This window comes from Dunckerocampus dactyliophorus, chromosome 14, assembly GCF_027744805.1.
Source record: "Dunckerocampus dactyliophorus isolate RoL2022-P2 chromosome 14, RoL_Ddac_1.1, whole genome shotgun sequence".
Classification (NCBI taxonomy): domain Eukaryota; kingdom Metazoa; phylum Chordata; class Actinopteri; order Syngnathiformes; family Syngnathidae; genus Dunckerocampus; species Dunckerocampus dactyliophorus.
The window spans coordinates 28,439,714-28,454,694 of NC_072832.1; the positions used below are offsets into that span (position 1 = coordinate 28,439,714).

Here is a 14,981-nt window from a genome sequence, read left to right on the forward strand (position 1 = left end):
TGGGGGGGACAAGGGTGCGCTGAGGAGGCAGCGTCCTATTCATGAAAAATCCATTCATACATTGGGACAACTTAAAAAAATGTCTCTAGAATTGAATTGTAAATGAAATCATATCATTGACGTACACTTTAATGAATGGTTCTGTTTTGCAAACATGTTTTTGAATGCTGTGGTAGCCTGTGCATGTACGTGCACGTACGTGCATGTACGTGCACGTACAGCAGATGCGTAGTCAATCATATACTACAAAGTCATTTCCATTGTAATTGATATTGTTGTATTTATGTACAAATAACGTATAACATCAAGTTTTACTGTGATTATAATCAAGATCAAAGATCCGATACTGGACGTCCGGTCATCTTCGGTTCTCAGCCTAGACTGGTGATTCTCAAATTGAGGGGCACACCCATAAGAGGCAGAGGGGGCTTACAGTTCCAGTATCTTTATGTATTGTACAGCTAAATGCACCGTATCATCTAACCCTAAATAGAAGGGCGTGTTACTGTGTGGCAAGACGTGTCTGTGGCCTTAAAGACCGTTTATTTGCACACGACTAGAAATGCAGAAGCACCGGTTTGTGCACGATATGGGTCACATCCCAAAGAAAGAGACCGACTTCACCCACAGAGGTCTCCATGTGCCCTCCTGGTTGTCGGCCCTCAGGGATGCATCATCTTACGGAAGGGGAGAGGGCAGACGTGAAGTCATCGTTTTCCTGTAAGACACAAGCAGTCAGCGAGGCGGCGTCATGGGCGTGTTCCGTCTGTATCGGCCCACACGCACAACATTTACGCAACCATTCACAAAGCCTCTACGGGCACCACGTGCACACCTTAAGAGGGAGATGGACACCAGGCATTGAACACACATTAGAGGTGAGCAATGGTCTCCTTCTTGGCAAGGGGACACATTGCATCCAAGAGGAGACTGAGGGCAGCGTAAAAAGGAGCGCTCGTATCAAAGATGAGACTGAGGGCAGTGTAGAAAGGAGAGCTCGTATCCAAGAGGAGACTGAGGGCATTGGAAAAAGAAACGCTTGTATCCAAAAAGCGACTGAGGGCAGCATAAAAAGGAGACTAAGGAAAGCATAAGGAGTGCTACAGCCAAGTGGAGACTGAGGAGTAAAACACTGCAACAAACGTAAGCATATGTTTGTCATTTCTAGCTGTCTCCTTCAAATGTTACAAGCACGCTGCGATGACGTCAGCCACGCTTGGAACCCTGGCTGAGCAGGTCCACTGGAACCTCCGTTTTCGTCATAAACTTGTTCCAAAAAGTCAGACAAAACAAAAAGTCATGTAAATCCAGTTGATCTGTTCCAGACAGCCAATAATAAATTTAACAGAGAATAAGCTTTGTGATGTACAGTCAAACTTGTCTATAGCGGCCACTAGAGGGAGTCTGCAAAAGTGGCCGCGATAGATAGGTGGCCTCTATAGACAGGTTGGCGTCCAGTTTGAATATTGACCAGTAGAGGAAAAAAAAGTAAAAAAAGGGAAAATAATAATAATAATAATGTTGACCAGTAGAGGGCACTGCGGACTGCGGATAAAAGTTGTACAGCACTACTAGGCTTGTTATTATCATGGTTCATGGTTTTAATTCATCCTGAACATGCATATGAGTCAAACAGTAGCACATCACATAGTACAATTCACAATTTTGCATGTTCAAAAAGGAGTAGGAAGAAGCAAAGCTTATTTAATCCTACCCCTCATCAGTTTCACATCAGTTGCAATACATTTATTCACCTCTTGTTCTTCCAAGTGTACTTTGTAGGTCTACATGACAATGTAAGGAAGACAAAGGAAGATAGAGGCTTAATAATAACTGATAGAATATATCCACCACCCACAGAACAAAGCTGTGCTAGTAATGTCTTACGCTTGTTTTTAATATTTTACTTTTTATACGGCAGAGTGTCATTACAGCTTTAGTTCATCAGGAAGTGACGGGAAGTGACGGTGGGCGTCCCGAGCAGGAGAGCTAGGCTCAGTGCTAGCTGTGAGTTTGGAGAGAGTTGGGAAGTGTGTTTATGTTGGCGTGGATGTAAAGTCCTGCAGTGTTCTCCGCTGTTAATAAAGCCATTAAAGTGCATCGGCGACGTGAGTCTCTCCTTCCCCACAACAAGCGGCATTACAGTATTGACCAGTGCACACCAGGAAATAAACGCTGTCATTTCTTACAGGCATTGGCTGGACAGCTATGTAGTGGGGCTTGTTTAACCTTTGCCTTGTGGGCAAGCAGGAAGGAGAGACGATGCTGAGAGATGTGTGTGTGTTCTGAGCTGCTGTCTGGTGGCCGCGTTCAAGAAATAAAGTTGGCAGAAGCAACAGGAGAAGTTTCCTTCTTTGCTTCGGAGCTGAATAACACTGACAAGTTAACAGACTAGTAGCGAACGGAAAAGAAGACGGCTTTGTTTGTGTGGAATACAGAAGATGAGGACTTTGATGGATTTGTGGGTGAGGATTGATGAAAAATAACGTGAGTACATTCTAAAATACTTCAATTAAGTACAACCCAACTCAGTTTTGCTCCCGCTGCCGCATGCATGCTAGCGTATGTTTTTTTTATTGTAGCGTCGCTGGGAGCACGTCCTGTTCCCAGCATACTTTGCGGTAATGTTTTGGTGCAAATGCTCTTAAAGTTACATGTTTGACCAGGAAATAGCAAGCTCAAAAGAAGACGGCTTTTTTATGTGGAACAACTGACAGTTTGTGTGGATCTTGTGAATGATTGTGACTGAGCTAGGACTCAGTAATTAAAGTCTACACACGACGGCTTCATTGATTGAAAAACTAAACTTTTTCATGCATGAAGCTTCTACTTGAGTTGGTAATTTGGCCGCTATATGCGGTCAGATATTGACCAAGGGAGACAAAATGGGTGGCCGCTGGCCGCGTTAGACAGGTGACTGCTATACACAGGGTCTATAACATGTAAATTTGCTGTGGGGGATTTTTCAGTGGCCGCTATAGGCAGGTGGCCGTTCTATAAAGGTGGCCACTAAGACAGGTTTGACTGTATTTCCATAAAGAATGTCGAGACGCTGTCTCTTCATGGCTCTTCTCCAGCAGATATCTACAGCTGTGTGTTGGCCGGATGGCACGTTAAAGGAAAAGTGTACTTTTTTGGAATGTTGCCCATCATCCACCATGCTTATGTGAGACATGAACACACGTCTCTCTCTTTTCTGTGCCTTCTAAAGATATAAAAACAGGTAAAAAGAGGCAGCTAATGAATGCAGGTAATGTGACGCACCCACCCCGCCTATGAAAACACCTCCAAAAAGCTCTTTTTAACTGTTTTTCTATCTTTAGAAGGCACAGAAAAGAGAAAGACGTGTGTTCATGTCTCACTCAATCAACGTCCATCCTCTCCCACTCAGGTTTGACAAAGTCACCCAGAAATATGTCTTGCACCTGGTGGAGGTGTAGCAAGTGAATAGTGCAGACAAGAACGTGAGGTGAGTTTACAGACATTGGGTCATTACATTATTTTTGTTTTTTCCCCGTGACCTGCTTTTGGGTCCAGACCCGCCAGTTGATGAGAAAGCCACCAGATGGTGGTGCTGCTTTTAAACCCCGGAGGTTCCCAAAAACAGCCACAACAACCTCTTTGGGGGGCAGACAAGCACATGGGTCACAATTGAGCAAGATAGGTTGAAAAAACATGGCTGCCATCAAGCAAAACGTCTTAGCATTGTCAGCACAAGCAATAGATGTCATGTGAAAGGGAAGAAGGCTGTGTGAAAGGGGCTACTGACCTTAGAGATGGGCACCAATGCCAAACATCTCATACAAAGTCTCCACAGAAGAGTGGACTATTTTGGTCCATGTGTCCCAGTACATGTGGTGTATGTGTCTGTCCCGCTGAGACTCCACCAACTGGCTGCCTGTGTGGACCAGCCATCCCCAGAGGGGTGAGATTGAAACTTCGGAGAAGTTTGTAACTTTTTTTCCCCCCTTTAGATCTTTCTGTACTTTCCAGGAAGTAAAAAAACGAGGGCATGTAAAGCAGTGATGCAAGATGCAGTCACGCTGTAACATGATATCATATTCCGGCCTGCTGATTGATCGCTGGCGTTGCACAGGAGACAGGAAATGGACTTCGCAAACACGGTCATGATACTTCCTTTCTTTCAACATTCACACGGGTAGAAGGCAGACTCCTCTGTTGCTTTACTTTCGTCAACTCCACTTTACTGCAGCAGACAGCTCATGCATGACTGAGGTGAGTGGGGGGGTGTCAGCATTCCTGTGCTTGTCCAGGTGTGAAGACCATGGCAATAAAACAACAATGCCTGGGTGTGATTGCACACGGTTGATCTGATATTGACGCTGTGACCGAGCGCTAGTTCAGAAAGAAGAGCTGTCAACAACTTTCACCGCTTCAAATAAAGCCTCACGTGCTGCCGTTTCTATGTTCTGCACTTTGGTGTGTGTTTACTCGCTAGTCTTTTTTTGCTGTTTGCACGAGCCCCACGAGCCAAAGTGTTCATGTTCGCTACACTTCAACCTGCCTTTGAAAGTAGCATCACGCTCGCTCTTATGCGTCTTATTCATTCATTTACCAAAACACTGATTATCATCATTTATGACTACATAAAACCAGGCTCTGTGTTTTATGTGTTTTATTATCATTGGTTTTATTTATGATGAATTTGTTAGTGATGGTATTGATGTGAAAATCTAATCAGTGATATTGTACTGTATAGTGATTGAAGAATAGATTTTATTTACAAGGATTTACAAGGTCGTGTAAACTGACTGTTGGTAAGGCGCTACAGAAATAAATATTGGTTATTTATTCAATATGACTGATTTATTTTCATCATTTATCAGAAAACATAATAATGTTGAGTGCTACATGATATTCATGGAAGAAGATGTCATTATTGATGAGGTATTTAAGAGTACATAAATACTTGCAATAAATTGCTTATTGTGAGACTAAACATTTTTTGTCTCACTCTCATTTCTCCCTTTTGCATTTTGAATCTTGACTTCGAACCTCTTCAAAGATCCTTCAATATGTTACATACTGTTTGGAATGAGGTTCTACATTGTTCCATTTGGAAAGCCAATGGCAAATTGGAAAAAATGACATTTATGGGACATGACAAAGTAGCTCTCACAGGGCCGTCTCATTTCGGGATCAATCAGGTAAACAAACGACACCGAGGATGTTTACAGTGATGATAGCCAAGATTTGAGCCACGTGTCAGTCATTTTGGAGGAGGAAGAATCATTTGGAGATGAAACAGAACTTGGACTTCAGCCTTAAGACATGGAGATGAAGATTGGTGGCCTTCAAAACACAGAATGGGAAGTGGAAATGACTCTGGAGCTGCTCATCCTTCCATGATTCTTTTAAACCAGCTTCTTAATGAGCGTAAAGGGGTGCTTACAGCCTGTATCTTTCAATGGACATGTCAACATATGGCTGTGAAATCATGTTTATGTAACACTTAACAGCCCTGTCGCTAACATGGAACAGCGTTTAGAAGACATTACGCAAACGAGACATGACTTACTCTCTTCTGCCAACTTTGACGCAGTGGTTGTTCTTCGTTGTTTGAAGTTTTCTTTTTCCTGTGTACCAGCAGAATAGCATCCTTTTACAAGATGCGTTTGTAGCGTACTTTCATCACTCATCAGTGAAGTGATCACAGCAAAGGACAGAACTCGAGGCGGGCGTCCATTTGTCTCTCGTTCTCTGCACTTGCTTCGTCCATTGTCGTCCTAAACCTTCGTCTTTTGGAGAAGAAAACAAACTCACAGTATCACTGGGACACTGTGAACATCCAGCAGCAACACAAGATTACAGTTTGTATGGGTCACACTTTACAATAAGGTACACAAAAATACAGTAGTTACTGAGGAACTCATGAAGAAGTCATGAGGAACTAATGCGTAGTGGTTGAGGTTAGGTAGGTTCGTTCCTCATGAACTACTGTAATCTTGTGTATTGTTCTTGTTGTAAAGTGTTACCTTTGGATGAAAAATATACTGAAGCATGTCCACCATCTCCCCGGAGAAGCGTTTGTCACCCTGATGACGTCACGTCCGGAAATGAGGCTGAGCTGCCAGTTGGTGTCCCATTACGTGCATTCTTAGCTGCCCTTTTCATCTGTTTTTATATCTTTAGAGTGCACAGAAAAGAGAAAGGCGTGTGTGTAAGGATTGTGGATGATGGGCAACATTCTAAAACGTGTACTTTTGCTTAAATGGATGTCAGTAAATATGTGCAGGTGCAGCTAATGTTGCATCTATATAATCCATTTCTATGGCTAAAAAAGGAGAGACTATTTTGTGCAGTGCTGGGGAGTGAAGGTATGTTCCTTTTCAAGATTCAAGATTCAAGATTGAAGAGAGTTTTATTGTCATGTGCATAGTAAAACAGCAGTTATACCATGCAATGAAAATCTTATTCTGTTCATTCTCCCAAGAAAAGAAAGAAAACACAAGAAAGAATAAGAATAAGAACATAAGAAACATAAATACCAATAAATTAAGCAACAACAACAGAAGAGACATTAATACAAATAAATAATACAAATAAATAAATAAAGTGCTATGAGTGTGTGTGTGTGTTGCGTGCGGCGTGTGTGAGTGCTTCGTTGAGAAGCCTGATGGCCTGATGGCCTTCTCACCTGTCCCAGACCACCTTTGCGGGCAGCTTTTTCACGGGTTTGGAGGTCAACTGAAGCAAGGGTGTCCTGGCGGTGTCCATGGGAGGACACCACACGCTATTTGCCAATTGGTGACGTGGTGCAGCGATGGAAACGTGTCATATCGTTTGTTTTCATGCGTTCATCACAGCTTTAAAAAAAATAGAACAGCACTCGGTAGAGGTCAGAGGTAATGCGCATGTGTTGCTTGGTAGAAGATGACAGCATCGTAGCATTTCTCATCTTGAGCGCCACACTATGCTTCCGCTGCCACTGAAGCTACATCATCGACTCCAAAAGGAGCATATTTGTCTTTTTGTTAGCTAGCAGGCTACTTCCTTGGTCAGGGAGGCTTGGATGAGTTTTCCTCTTCAGGCAGGCTGTGACTAAAACAACAAAAGTCATTACTTTACAAAAACTGTACACATTTCACATTGTTTACCTGACTTTTTTGTTTAGCTAGCAGGCTACTTCCTGGTTGATGGAGGATAACGTACAAGACAACAGGACTGTAGCGTTTTTGTATTCTGGGACGAGGTAAGTGGTCAAATCCTGTCTAAACTGCATAAAAAGTGAAAATTAACTCATCTAAAAAGAGTGAAAATATCGGGTAGGCTGTATTTGTGTTTGTTTGTCCATCTGTTTGTTAGCCAAGAGGCTACTTCCTGGTTGATGGAGGATAACTTATGACAGGACTGTACCATTTTTCATCAGGAAACAAGGTTCCATTGTGAGTAAAACAACAAAAAAGGAAAATAATTACTGTATAAAGAGCTTTTAAAAAGTATTGTTTTAGCTAGCAGGCTACTTCCTGGTTCATAAGCTGAAATGTAGCATTTCTGCATTCTGGGACAAGGGAAGTGGTTATATCCCGTCTAGAATGTGTAAAAAGTGAAAATGAACTTATCTAAAAGAGTGAAAATATGACGTAGGCTGTGTCACTGTGCAATACGTACCCGGAACGCAATCGGTTCAACTGAATTGTACGCATGTGCACAATGCGTCTACATCTGGGCGGTTAGGCATGTATAATCTACGCCATCCGTCCATCTATTTTATGGCAGCAAGCATCCCCCCCTCCACTCCCAAAAACATTAAGATAGATAGAAATGTGAGCAATAACAACAAAATCTGTCTTTTTTGTTCTTCTATCATATCCACGATGCAAGTGGATAATTAATAAGCTCTCTTTTCTTTCTTTCTTTCTTTCTCTTCTTTTTTTGAACTGAAAAAATACACGCTTGCTAGGAAGATACGTTTGGATGGATGATATTTCCCCGTTTAGAAAGAAAACCTGATTCCTGAAGAAGAATCCATCATTGCCGTCTACTTATGGTTTTTACACTGACTCTAACTGCATCTTATGTGTTTTATTCTATTTATTTATGTACATGAAACGGAACCGGATATAACGTTACGTCTGCGCTACGTGCACGGCGTACATTTTTACGTAGCTCAGTCTTGGTGGCAGTCGTGAGCCCAGAGAAACATCCTCATGCTAACCAAGCCTTTTAATATTACATAAATGAAGCATAGTTATTGACCATTTATCTTCACACTTTTAAAGAATGATTACTACCACAGCACGGGATGAGAACTTAACATGACAGGACTGTAGCATTTCTGCATTTGGGGGGGGACGCTCATATCCCGTGTAAAAAGTGAAAGTGACTTGTCTAAAAGAGCATCAATATTATTTGTTTGTTAGCGTGTAGGCTACTTACTGCTTCTTGGAGGAAATCCTGTGGAGGGGTGAAGATGATGATGATGTCTGTGCTAGCATGCCACCTCCGCCTGGCTCCGCCTCCACGTTTGCTTGAAGAGGTCGTCACCTTTGACCCAGGAGAGATGAGTAACCCGCCTGGCTGTCCTCCCTATTGGTCGGGTGCTGCTAGCCTGCGTACCTTGTAAACACACCTGAGTGGGGGCCGTTCTGGTGCTGCCGGCCAGGAATGTGTTTAATGCACCTACTGGGGGGGTGTAAAAGCACGCCATATGGAGGCTAGACAACCTCAACTATGTCATTCCTGGGGTGCTCTCTTGGACGTCAGAGAACACTGCAGACGTTTTCACTGCTCGAGGCGAGGAAAGCATGTTTCAAGTCAAGATTGATTGAAGAGTTTTAGTGTCATATGCATGGTGAAACAGCAGTTATACTATGCAATGAAACACAAAGTGGCTGAAAATACGTCAATAAATACGTCTCAGCTGGTCACGCTGCTCCTGGACGGCAAACAGCACACAATGCTACACTTGTACACACTATACTACAGTATATACTGTACAGGATACAGTAGTACTCCATGCAACACACACTGATTGTGTAGGAGTACACTTGTACTTGGATAGTATAGAGAGTACTCCATGCCAAGGTTGCATGAAAGATTGTGTCCTACAAAGACAGTAATATTTACTTTCCACTGGCAGACAAAGAGATGAACTGAGTGATTTCTGGATGGATTGATTCTATTACATCTCTAATGTATGCATTTCTATACATACGCTATCTGCTTCTTTAAAGTTGGAATGCTGATGATAATCATACTTTTTGTGGGTGTAGTACAAAATAACTAATATCTTGTATTCATTTGTTGATATCAAGCATTCATTTTGTCATTAGTATTTTTTTAAATGTTATTCTTATTTTATAAAAATGAAAAAAAGAGTAAAAATGGAAAAGAATTGAGAAAACGTTTGATGTTGCTTCAGTGGATGAATGTCAGGTTGGATACATGCTTATGTATATATATACTGTATATATATATATATATGTGTATATATATATATATATATATACAGTATATATATATATATATATATATAGAAACATTCATTTTTATCACTTAAAAAAAAGAACAAAAATCCAGGATAGTAAAAATACACATGTCAATTCCGTGATGAAAATAGAAATATTTCAAATAATTGATAGAGATAGATATATATATATATACTGTATATATAGAGAGACAGAGACAGATATATATATATATTTATAGATCAATATATATATATATATATACTGTATATATATACTGCTCAAAAAAATGAGAGGAACACTTGGAAAACACATCAGATCTAAACTGGGGGAAAAATGATGTTGAATATGTTTCCTGATAATAAGTGGGTGATGTATTAGTAACAAAATGATGCCACATCATTTGATAGAAATGAAAATGATCACCCTATAGAGGGGGGAAATCAAAGACACCCCAAAAATGAAAGTGAAAAAATGATGCAGCACACTGGTCCGTTTAGCTAAAATGTCATTGTAGCAACTCAAAATGATTCTCAGTAGTTTGTGTGGCCCCCACGTGCTTGTACGCATGCTTGACAACGTGGGGGCATGCTCCTAATGAGACTACGGATGGTGTCCTGGGGGATCTCCTCCCAGATCTGGACCAGGGCATCACTGCGGTACCTGGACGCATGGAGGAGATTCCAGGAGACAGGTAGTTACTCCAGGAGAGCTGGACAGGGTTGTAGAAGGTCCTTCAACCCTCAGCAGGATCGGTATCTGCTCCTTTGTGCAAGGAGGAACAGGATGAGCACTGCCAGAGCCCTACAAAATGACCTCCAGCAGGCCACTGGTGTGAATGTTTCTGACCAAACAATCAGAAACAGGCTCCATGAGGGTGGCCTGAGGGCCCGACGTCCTGTAGTGGGCCCTGTGCTCACTGCCCAGCACCGTAGAGCTCCATTGGCATTTGCCATAGACCACCAGAATTGGCAACTACACCACTGGTGCCCTGTGCTCTTCCCTGATGAGAGCAAGTTCAACCTGAGCACATGCAACAGACGTGAAAGGGTCTGGAGATGCCGTGGAGAACGTTATGCTGCCTGCAACATCATTCAGCATGACCGCTTTGGTGGTGGGTCAGTGATGGTCTGGGGAGGCATATCCCTGGAAGGACGCACAGACCTCTACAGGTTAGATAACGGCACCCTGACTGCTATTAGGTATCGGGATGAAATCCTTGGACCCATTGTCAGAACTTACGCTGGTGCAGTGGGACCTGGTTTCCTCCTGGTCCACCACAATGCCCGACCTCATGTGGCTAGTGTATGCAGGTAGTTCCTGGAGGATGACGGAATTGATACCATTGACTGGCCCCCACGTTCACCTGACCTAAACCCAATAGAACACCTCTGGGACATTAGGGTTGCTCCTCAGACTGTCCAGGAGCTCATGGATGCCCTGGTCCAGATCTGGGAGGAGATCCCCCAGAACACCATCCGTAGTCTCATTAGGAGCATGCCCCCACGTTGTCAGGCATGCGTACAAGCACGTGGGGGCCACACAAACTACTGAGAATCATTTTGAGTTGCTACAATGACATTTTAGCTAAATGGACCAGTGTCACTTTCATTTTTGGGGTGTCTTTGATTTCCCCCCTCTATAGGGTGATCATTTTCATTTCTATCAAATGATGTGGCATCATTTTGTGTCGCTATAGACAGTTGGCCTCTATAGACAGGTTGGCGTCCAGTTTGAATGTTGACAAGTAGTGGGAAAAAAAGGGAAAAAAAATAATAATAATGTTGACCAGTAGAGGGCACTGCGGACTGCGGATAAAAGTTGTACAGCACTACTAGGCTTGTTATTATCATGGTTCATGGTTTTAATTCATCCTGAACATGCATATGAGTCAAACAGTAGCACATCACATAGTACAATTCACAATTTTGCATGTCCAAAAAGGAGTAGGAAGAAGCAAAGCTTATTTAATCCTACCCCTCATCAGTTTCACATCAGTTGCAATACATTTATTCACCTCTTGTTCTTCCAAGTGTACTTTGTAGGTCTACATGACAATGTAGTGCAATCATAGCCAAGGTTTTTACTTACTAAAAGGAAGCTAGAGGCTTAATAATAACTGATAGAATATATCCACCACCCACAGAACAAAGCTGTGCTAGTAATGTCTTACGCTTGTTTTTAATATTTTACTTTTTATACGGCAGAGTGTCATTACAGCTTTAGTTCATCAGGAAGTGACGGGAAGTGACGGTGGGCGTCCCGAGCAGGAGAGCTAGGCTCAGTGCTAGCTGTGAGTTTGGAGAGAGTTGGGAAGTGTGTTTATGTTGGCGTGGATGTAAAGTCCTGCAGTGTTCTCCGCTGTTAATAAAGCCATTAAAGTGCATCGGCGACGTGAGTCTCTCCTTCCCCACAACAAGCGGCATTACAGTATTGACCAGTGCACACCAGGAAATAAACGCTGTCATTTCTTACAGGCATTGGCTGGACAGCTATGTAGTGGGGCTTGTTTAACCTTTGCCTTGTGGGCAAGCAGGAAGGAGAGACGATGCTGAGAGATGTGTGTGTGTTCTGAGCTGCTGTCTGGTGGTCGCGTTCAATAAATAAAGTTGGCAGAAGCAACAGGAGAAGTTTCCTTCTTTGCTTCGGAGCTGAATAACACTGACAAGTTAACAGACTAGCAGCGAACGGAAAAGAAGACGGCTTTGTCTGTGTCGAATACAGAAGATGAGGACTTTGATGGATTTGTGGGTGAGGATTGATGAAAAATAACGTGAGTACATTCTAAAATACTTCAATTAAGTACAACCCAACTCAGTTTTGCTCCCGCTGCCGCATGCATGCTAGCGTATGTTTTTTTTATTGTAGCGTCGCTGGGAGCACGTCCTATTCCCAGCATACTTTGCGGTAATGTTTTGGTGCAAATGCTCTTAAAGTTACATGTTTGACCAGGAAATAGCAAGCTCAAAAGAAGACGGCTTTTTTATGTGGAACAACTGACAGTTTGTGTGGATCTTGTGAATGATTGTGACTGAGCTAGGACTCAGTAATTAAAGTCTACACACGACGGCTTCATTGATTTAAAAACTAAACTTTTTCGTGCATGAAGCTTCTGCTTGAGTCGGTAATTTGGCCGCTATTTGCAATCAGATATTGACCAAGGGAGACAAAATGGGTGGCCGCTGGCCGCGTTGGACAGGTGACTGCTATACACAGAGTCTATAACACGTACATTTGCTGCGGAAGATTTTTCAGTGGCTGCTATAGGCAGGTGGCCGTTCTATAAAGGTGGCCGCTAAGACAGGTTTGACTGTATATATATACTGTATATATACAGTATATATATATACTGTATATATATATATATATATATATATATATATATATATATATATATATATATATATATATATATAGATATATATAGAGAGAGATATGTATATATTTGTTTTTATAGCATTTCTATTGGGTGTTTTGTGGCAGTAATGCAGCAGGTGTGTACTGTATTAGTACTTGTATATGTTATACAGTACATCCAGTATATGTAGAAAGAGTAGAGTAGCTTGTCATTGTTGTTCAGTGAGGTTCTGTCTGGTTCTGGTGTAAATGTCCTGAAATAGACGTGGATGGAGCGTGTGGTCCTAATCCCGGCACGGTGACATCACTGCATTGTTTACGTTAGCTTGGCCGGCAGCTGTGCTCAGCCTCACCTCCTGTTGCCGCATACCCACCCCAGCGGGTGGCCCATCTCCAACCCGGCGTGGTACACCGGGACCTGGAAGGAAGCTGAGCGGAGTGACGGCAGACGGGGCCGGGGTCCAAATGGTGGGGGGCCGCCTCTGCTATCCTCCCTTCCGGCAGCTCATAAAAGCCAAAGCACGGCTAAAGATAGAAGACAGAAGGTAGACCCAGGCGCTGCCAGGGACAGCAATAAATCAGTGGCTGGGTTCTTGAGGGATGACGAAGCTCAGGCCTCCCATTATTACGCTGATCTTCAGCCAAGCCCCTCCCCCACCCACTACATGTTGAAACTATCGTAAGTCATTGGTCCACACCAGCAGGTCCACGAGAAGAACCCTTTGAGGCTGCCTTGCTAAACCGTCCCAGCTGTCCACTCTGCCCGAGAAGACAGGACTCAAAAATACAAATGAAGATAAGCTCATCCACAACCAATGTTCATGTTGAGTTTCTTTGCAAGTCAACTTGCGTGTCCGTCCTACGATGGTGGACCAGGCTACCACGGTACGTCCCTCCTCGTGTCCAGCAAACCAGATTTCATCTGCGTTTTTGTCTTCCTGCTCATCTTGGATGCCAGATGTCATGCCCACCTCCATTTTGCATCTTTGATTTTATTTCCATGCTGCTTTGTGAATGTCCTGCTTGTAGTTGATGTGGAGCATTTGTCTTTCCGTTCTCTCTGTGCTACTTGAAGTTCTTCTTTACATTTTGTTGTATTCTTCTGAAAGGTGGTAGGTAAAGATTGTTCCTCTGCGCTGGTGACTCCCTAACTTCCTGTTCTAACCTGATCTTCTCTAGCATATTTTCATAAACAACTTTATATTTTTAATAACTGCACGAACGAAAATCTGTTACTTTAGGCTATAAATAATTGTTTTCTTTTCCCCTCACTCGGCTTTTTTAAAGTTATTTTTCTTTTGTTTTTAATAAATGTAAAATAAAGTGTTTTTCAGTCACCGGTTTTGCGTATTTTTACCTGTCATGAATTGATTTGTTCTCGCTACCGCTTTTAACTACAGTTTGACTGACACTTGCGTCGTCAACCATTGTCAGTTTTTGGAGTCTTTTCACTCATTCCTTACTTAGCTTTTCCTTTGGGAATGTTCTTGGTCTGTTTCATTGTAAAACAAAACTACCGCATTAGCATTAGCATTAGCATGAGCCTTCAGTGGCCAGTGTCTTTGACGTCTGATTGAAGAAAGAAGCACCTGGAGGAGACCATCACCAAGCTCATGTTGGACATTTACACGACAAAAGACGATGATGATGACGACGACTGTCTCACACACCAGCCAAGAATGATTATTTGTTTTGTTTTGTTCTTTGACTGTAGTAATTGATCATTTAGTAATCATTTAGTCTGATATTAGATTTTGTCCAAAACAAAACAAAAAGTCATGTATTGGCTTGTATATTTTCAATAATCACGAAATGTCTTAAACATTTTCGATGAAAATACATACCCCCCCCCCCCAAATACAACAAAAAAAATGTATATCAGCTAAGAAATGCTTAAAATCTACAATTGTCCTATTTAACTTTGCCAAAAAACAAGTAAATAAGTGAAAATATAGTATAGAATATTGAGATAGTGAGGAAAGGTATTGTTTTAAAAATCCCTCCTAAAAAAGGAAATACAATTAAAAACAATCATTAGACATGACTTATTAGCTTTTAACAAACATTATTGTCATCCATCAGCTATGACTTTGTCAAAAAAAAAGAATCAATAGTTGAAAAGATGTATTGGCCTGTATGGTGCATGTCATCACCGACAGCAGTGGTCCCCAACCTTTTTTGACCCACGGACCG

The 14,981-nt window shown here is 42.2% G+C and overlaps 1 long non-coding RNA gene across 4 annotated transcripts; it reads right to left on the reverse strand.

Moving 5' to 3' along the window:
* Window positions 1-238: 238 nt before the first annotated feature.
* On the reverse strand, window positions 239-9,053 carry LOC129193661 (uncharacterized). Of its 4 annotated transcripts, none has more exons than XR_008573587.1 (5): window positions 8,401-9,053; window positions 6,659-7,062; window positions 5,997-6,147; window positions 5,540-5,799; window positions 239-718 (listed from the first exon to the last, which is right to left on the reverse strand). It is a non-coding gene; the product is annotated as an uncharacterized LOC129193661 (long non-coding RNA). The 4 variants fall into 4 exon arrangements; XR_008573588.1 differs by lacking the exon at window positions 239-718 and adding an exon at window positions 4,879-5,313 and having other exon boundaries at window positions 6,659-6,827; XR_008573586.1 differs by lacking the exon at window positions 239-718 and adding an exon at window positions 4,879-5,313 and having other exon boundaries at window positions 5,540-5,759.
* Between the last annotated feature and the right edge of the window lie 5,928 nt (window positions 9,054-14,981).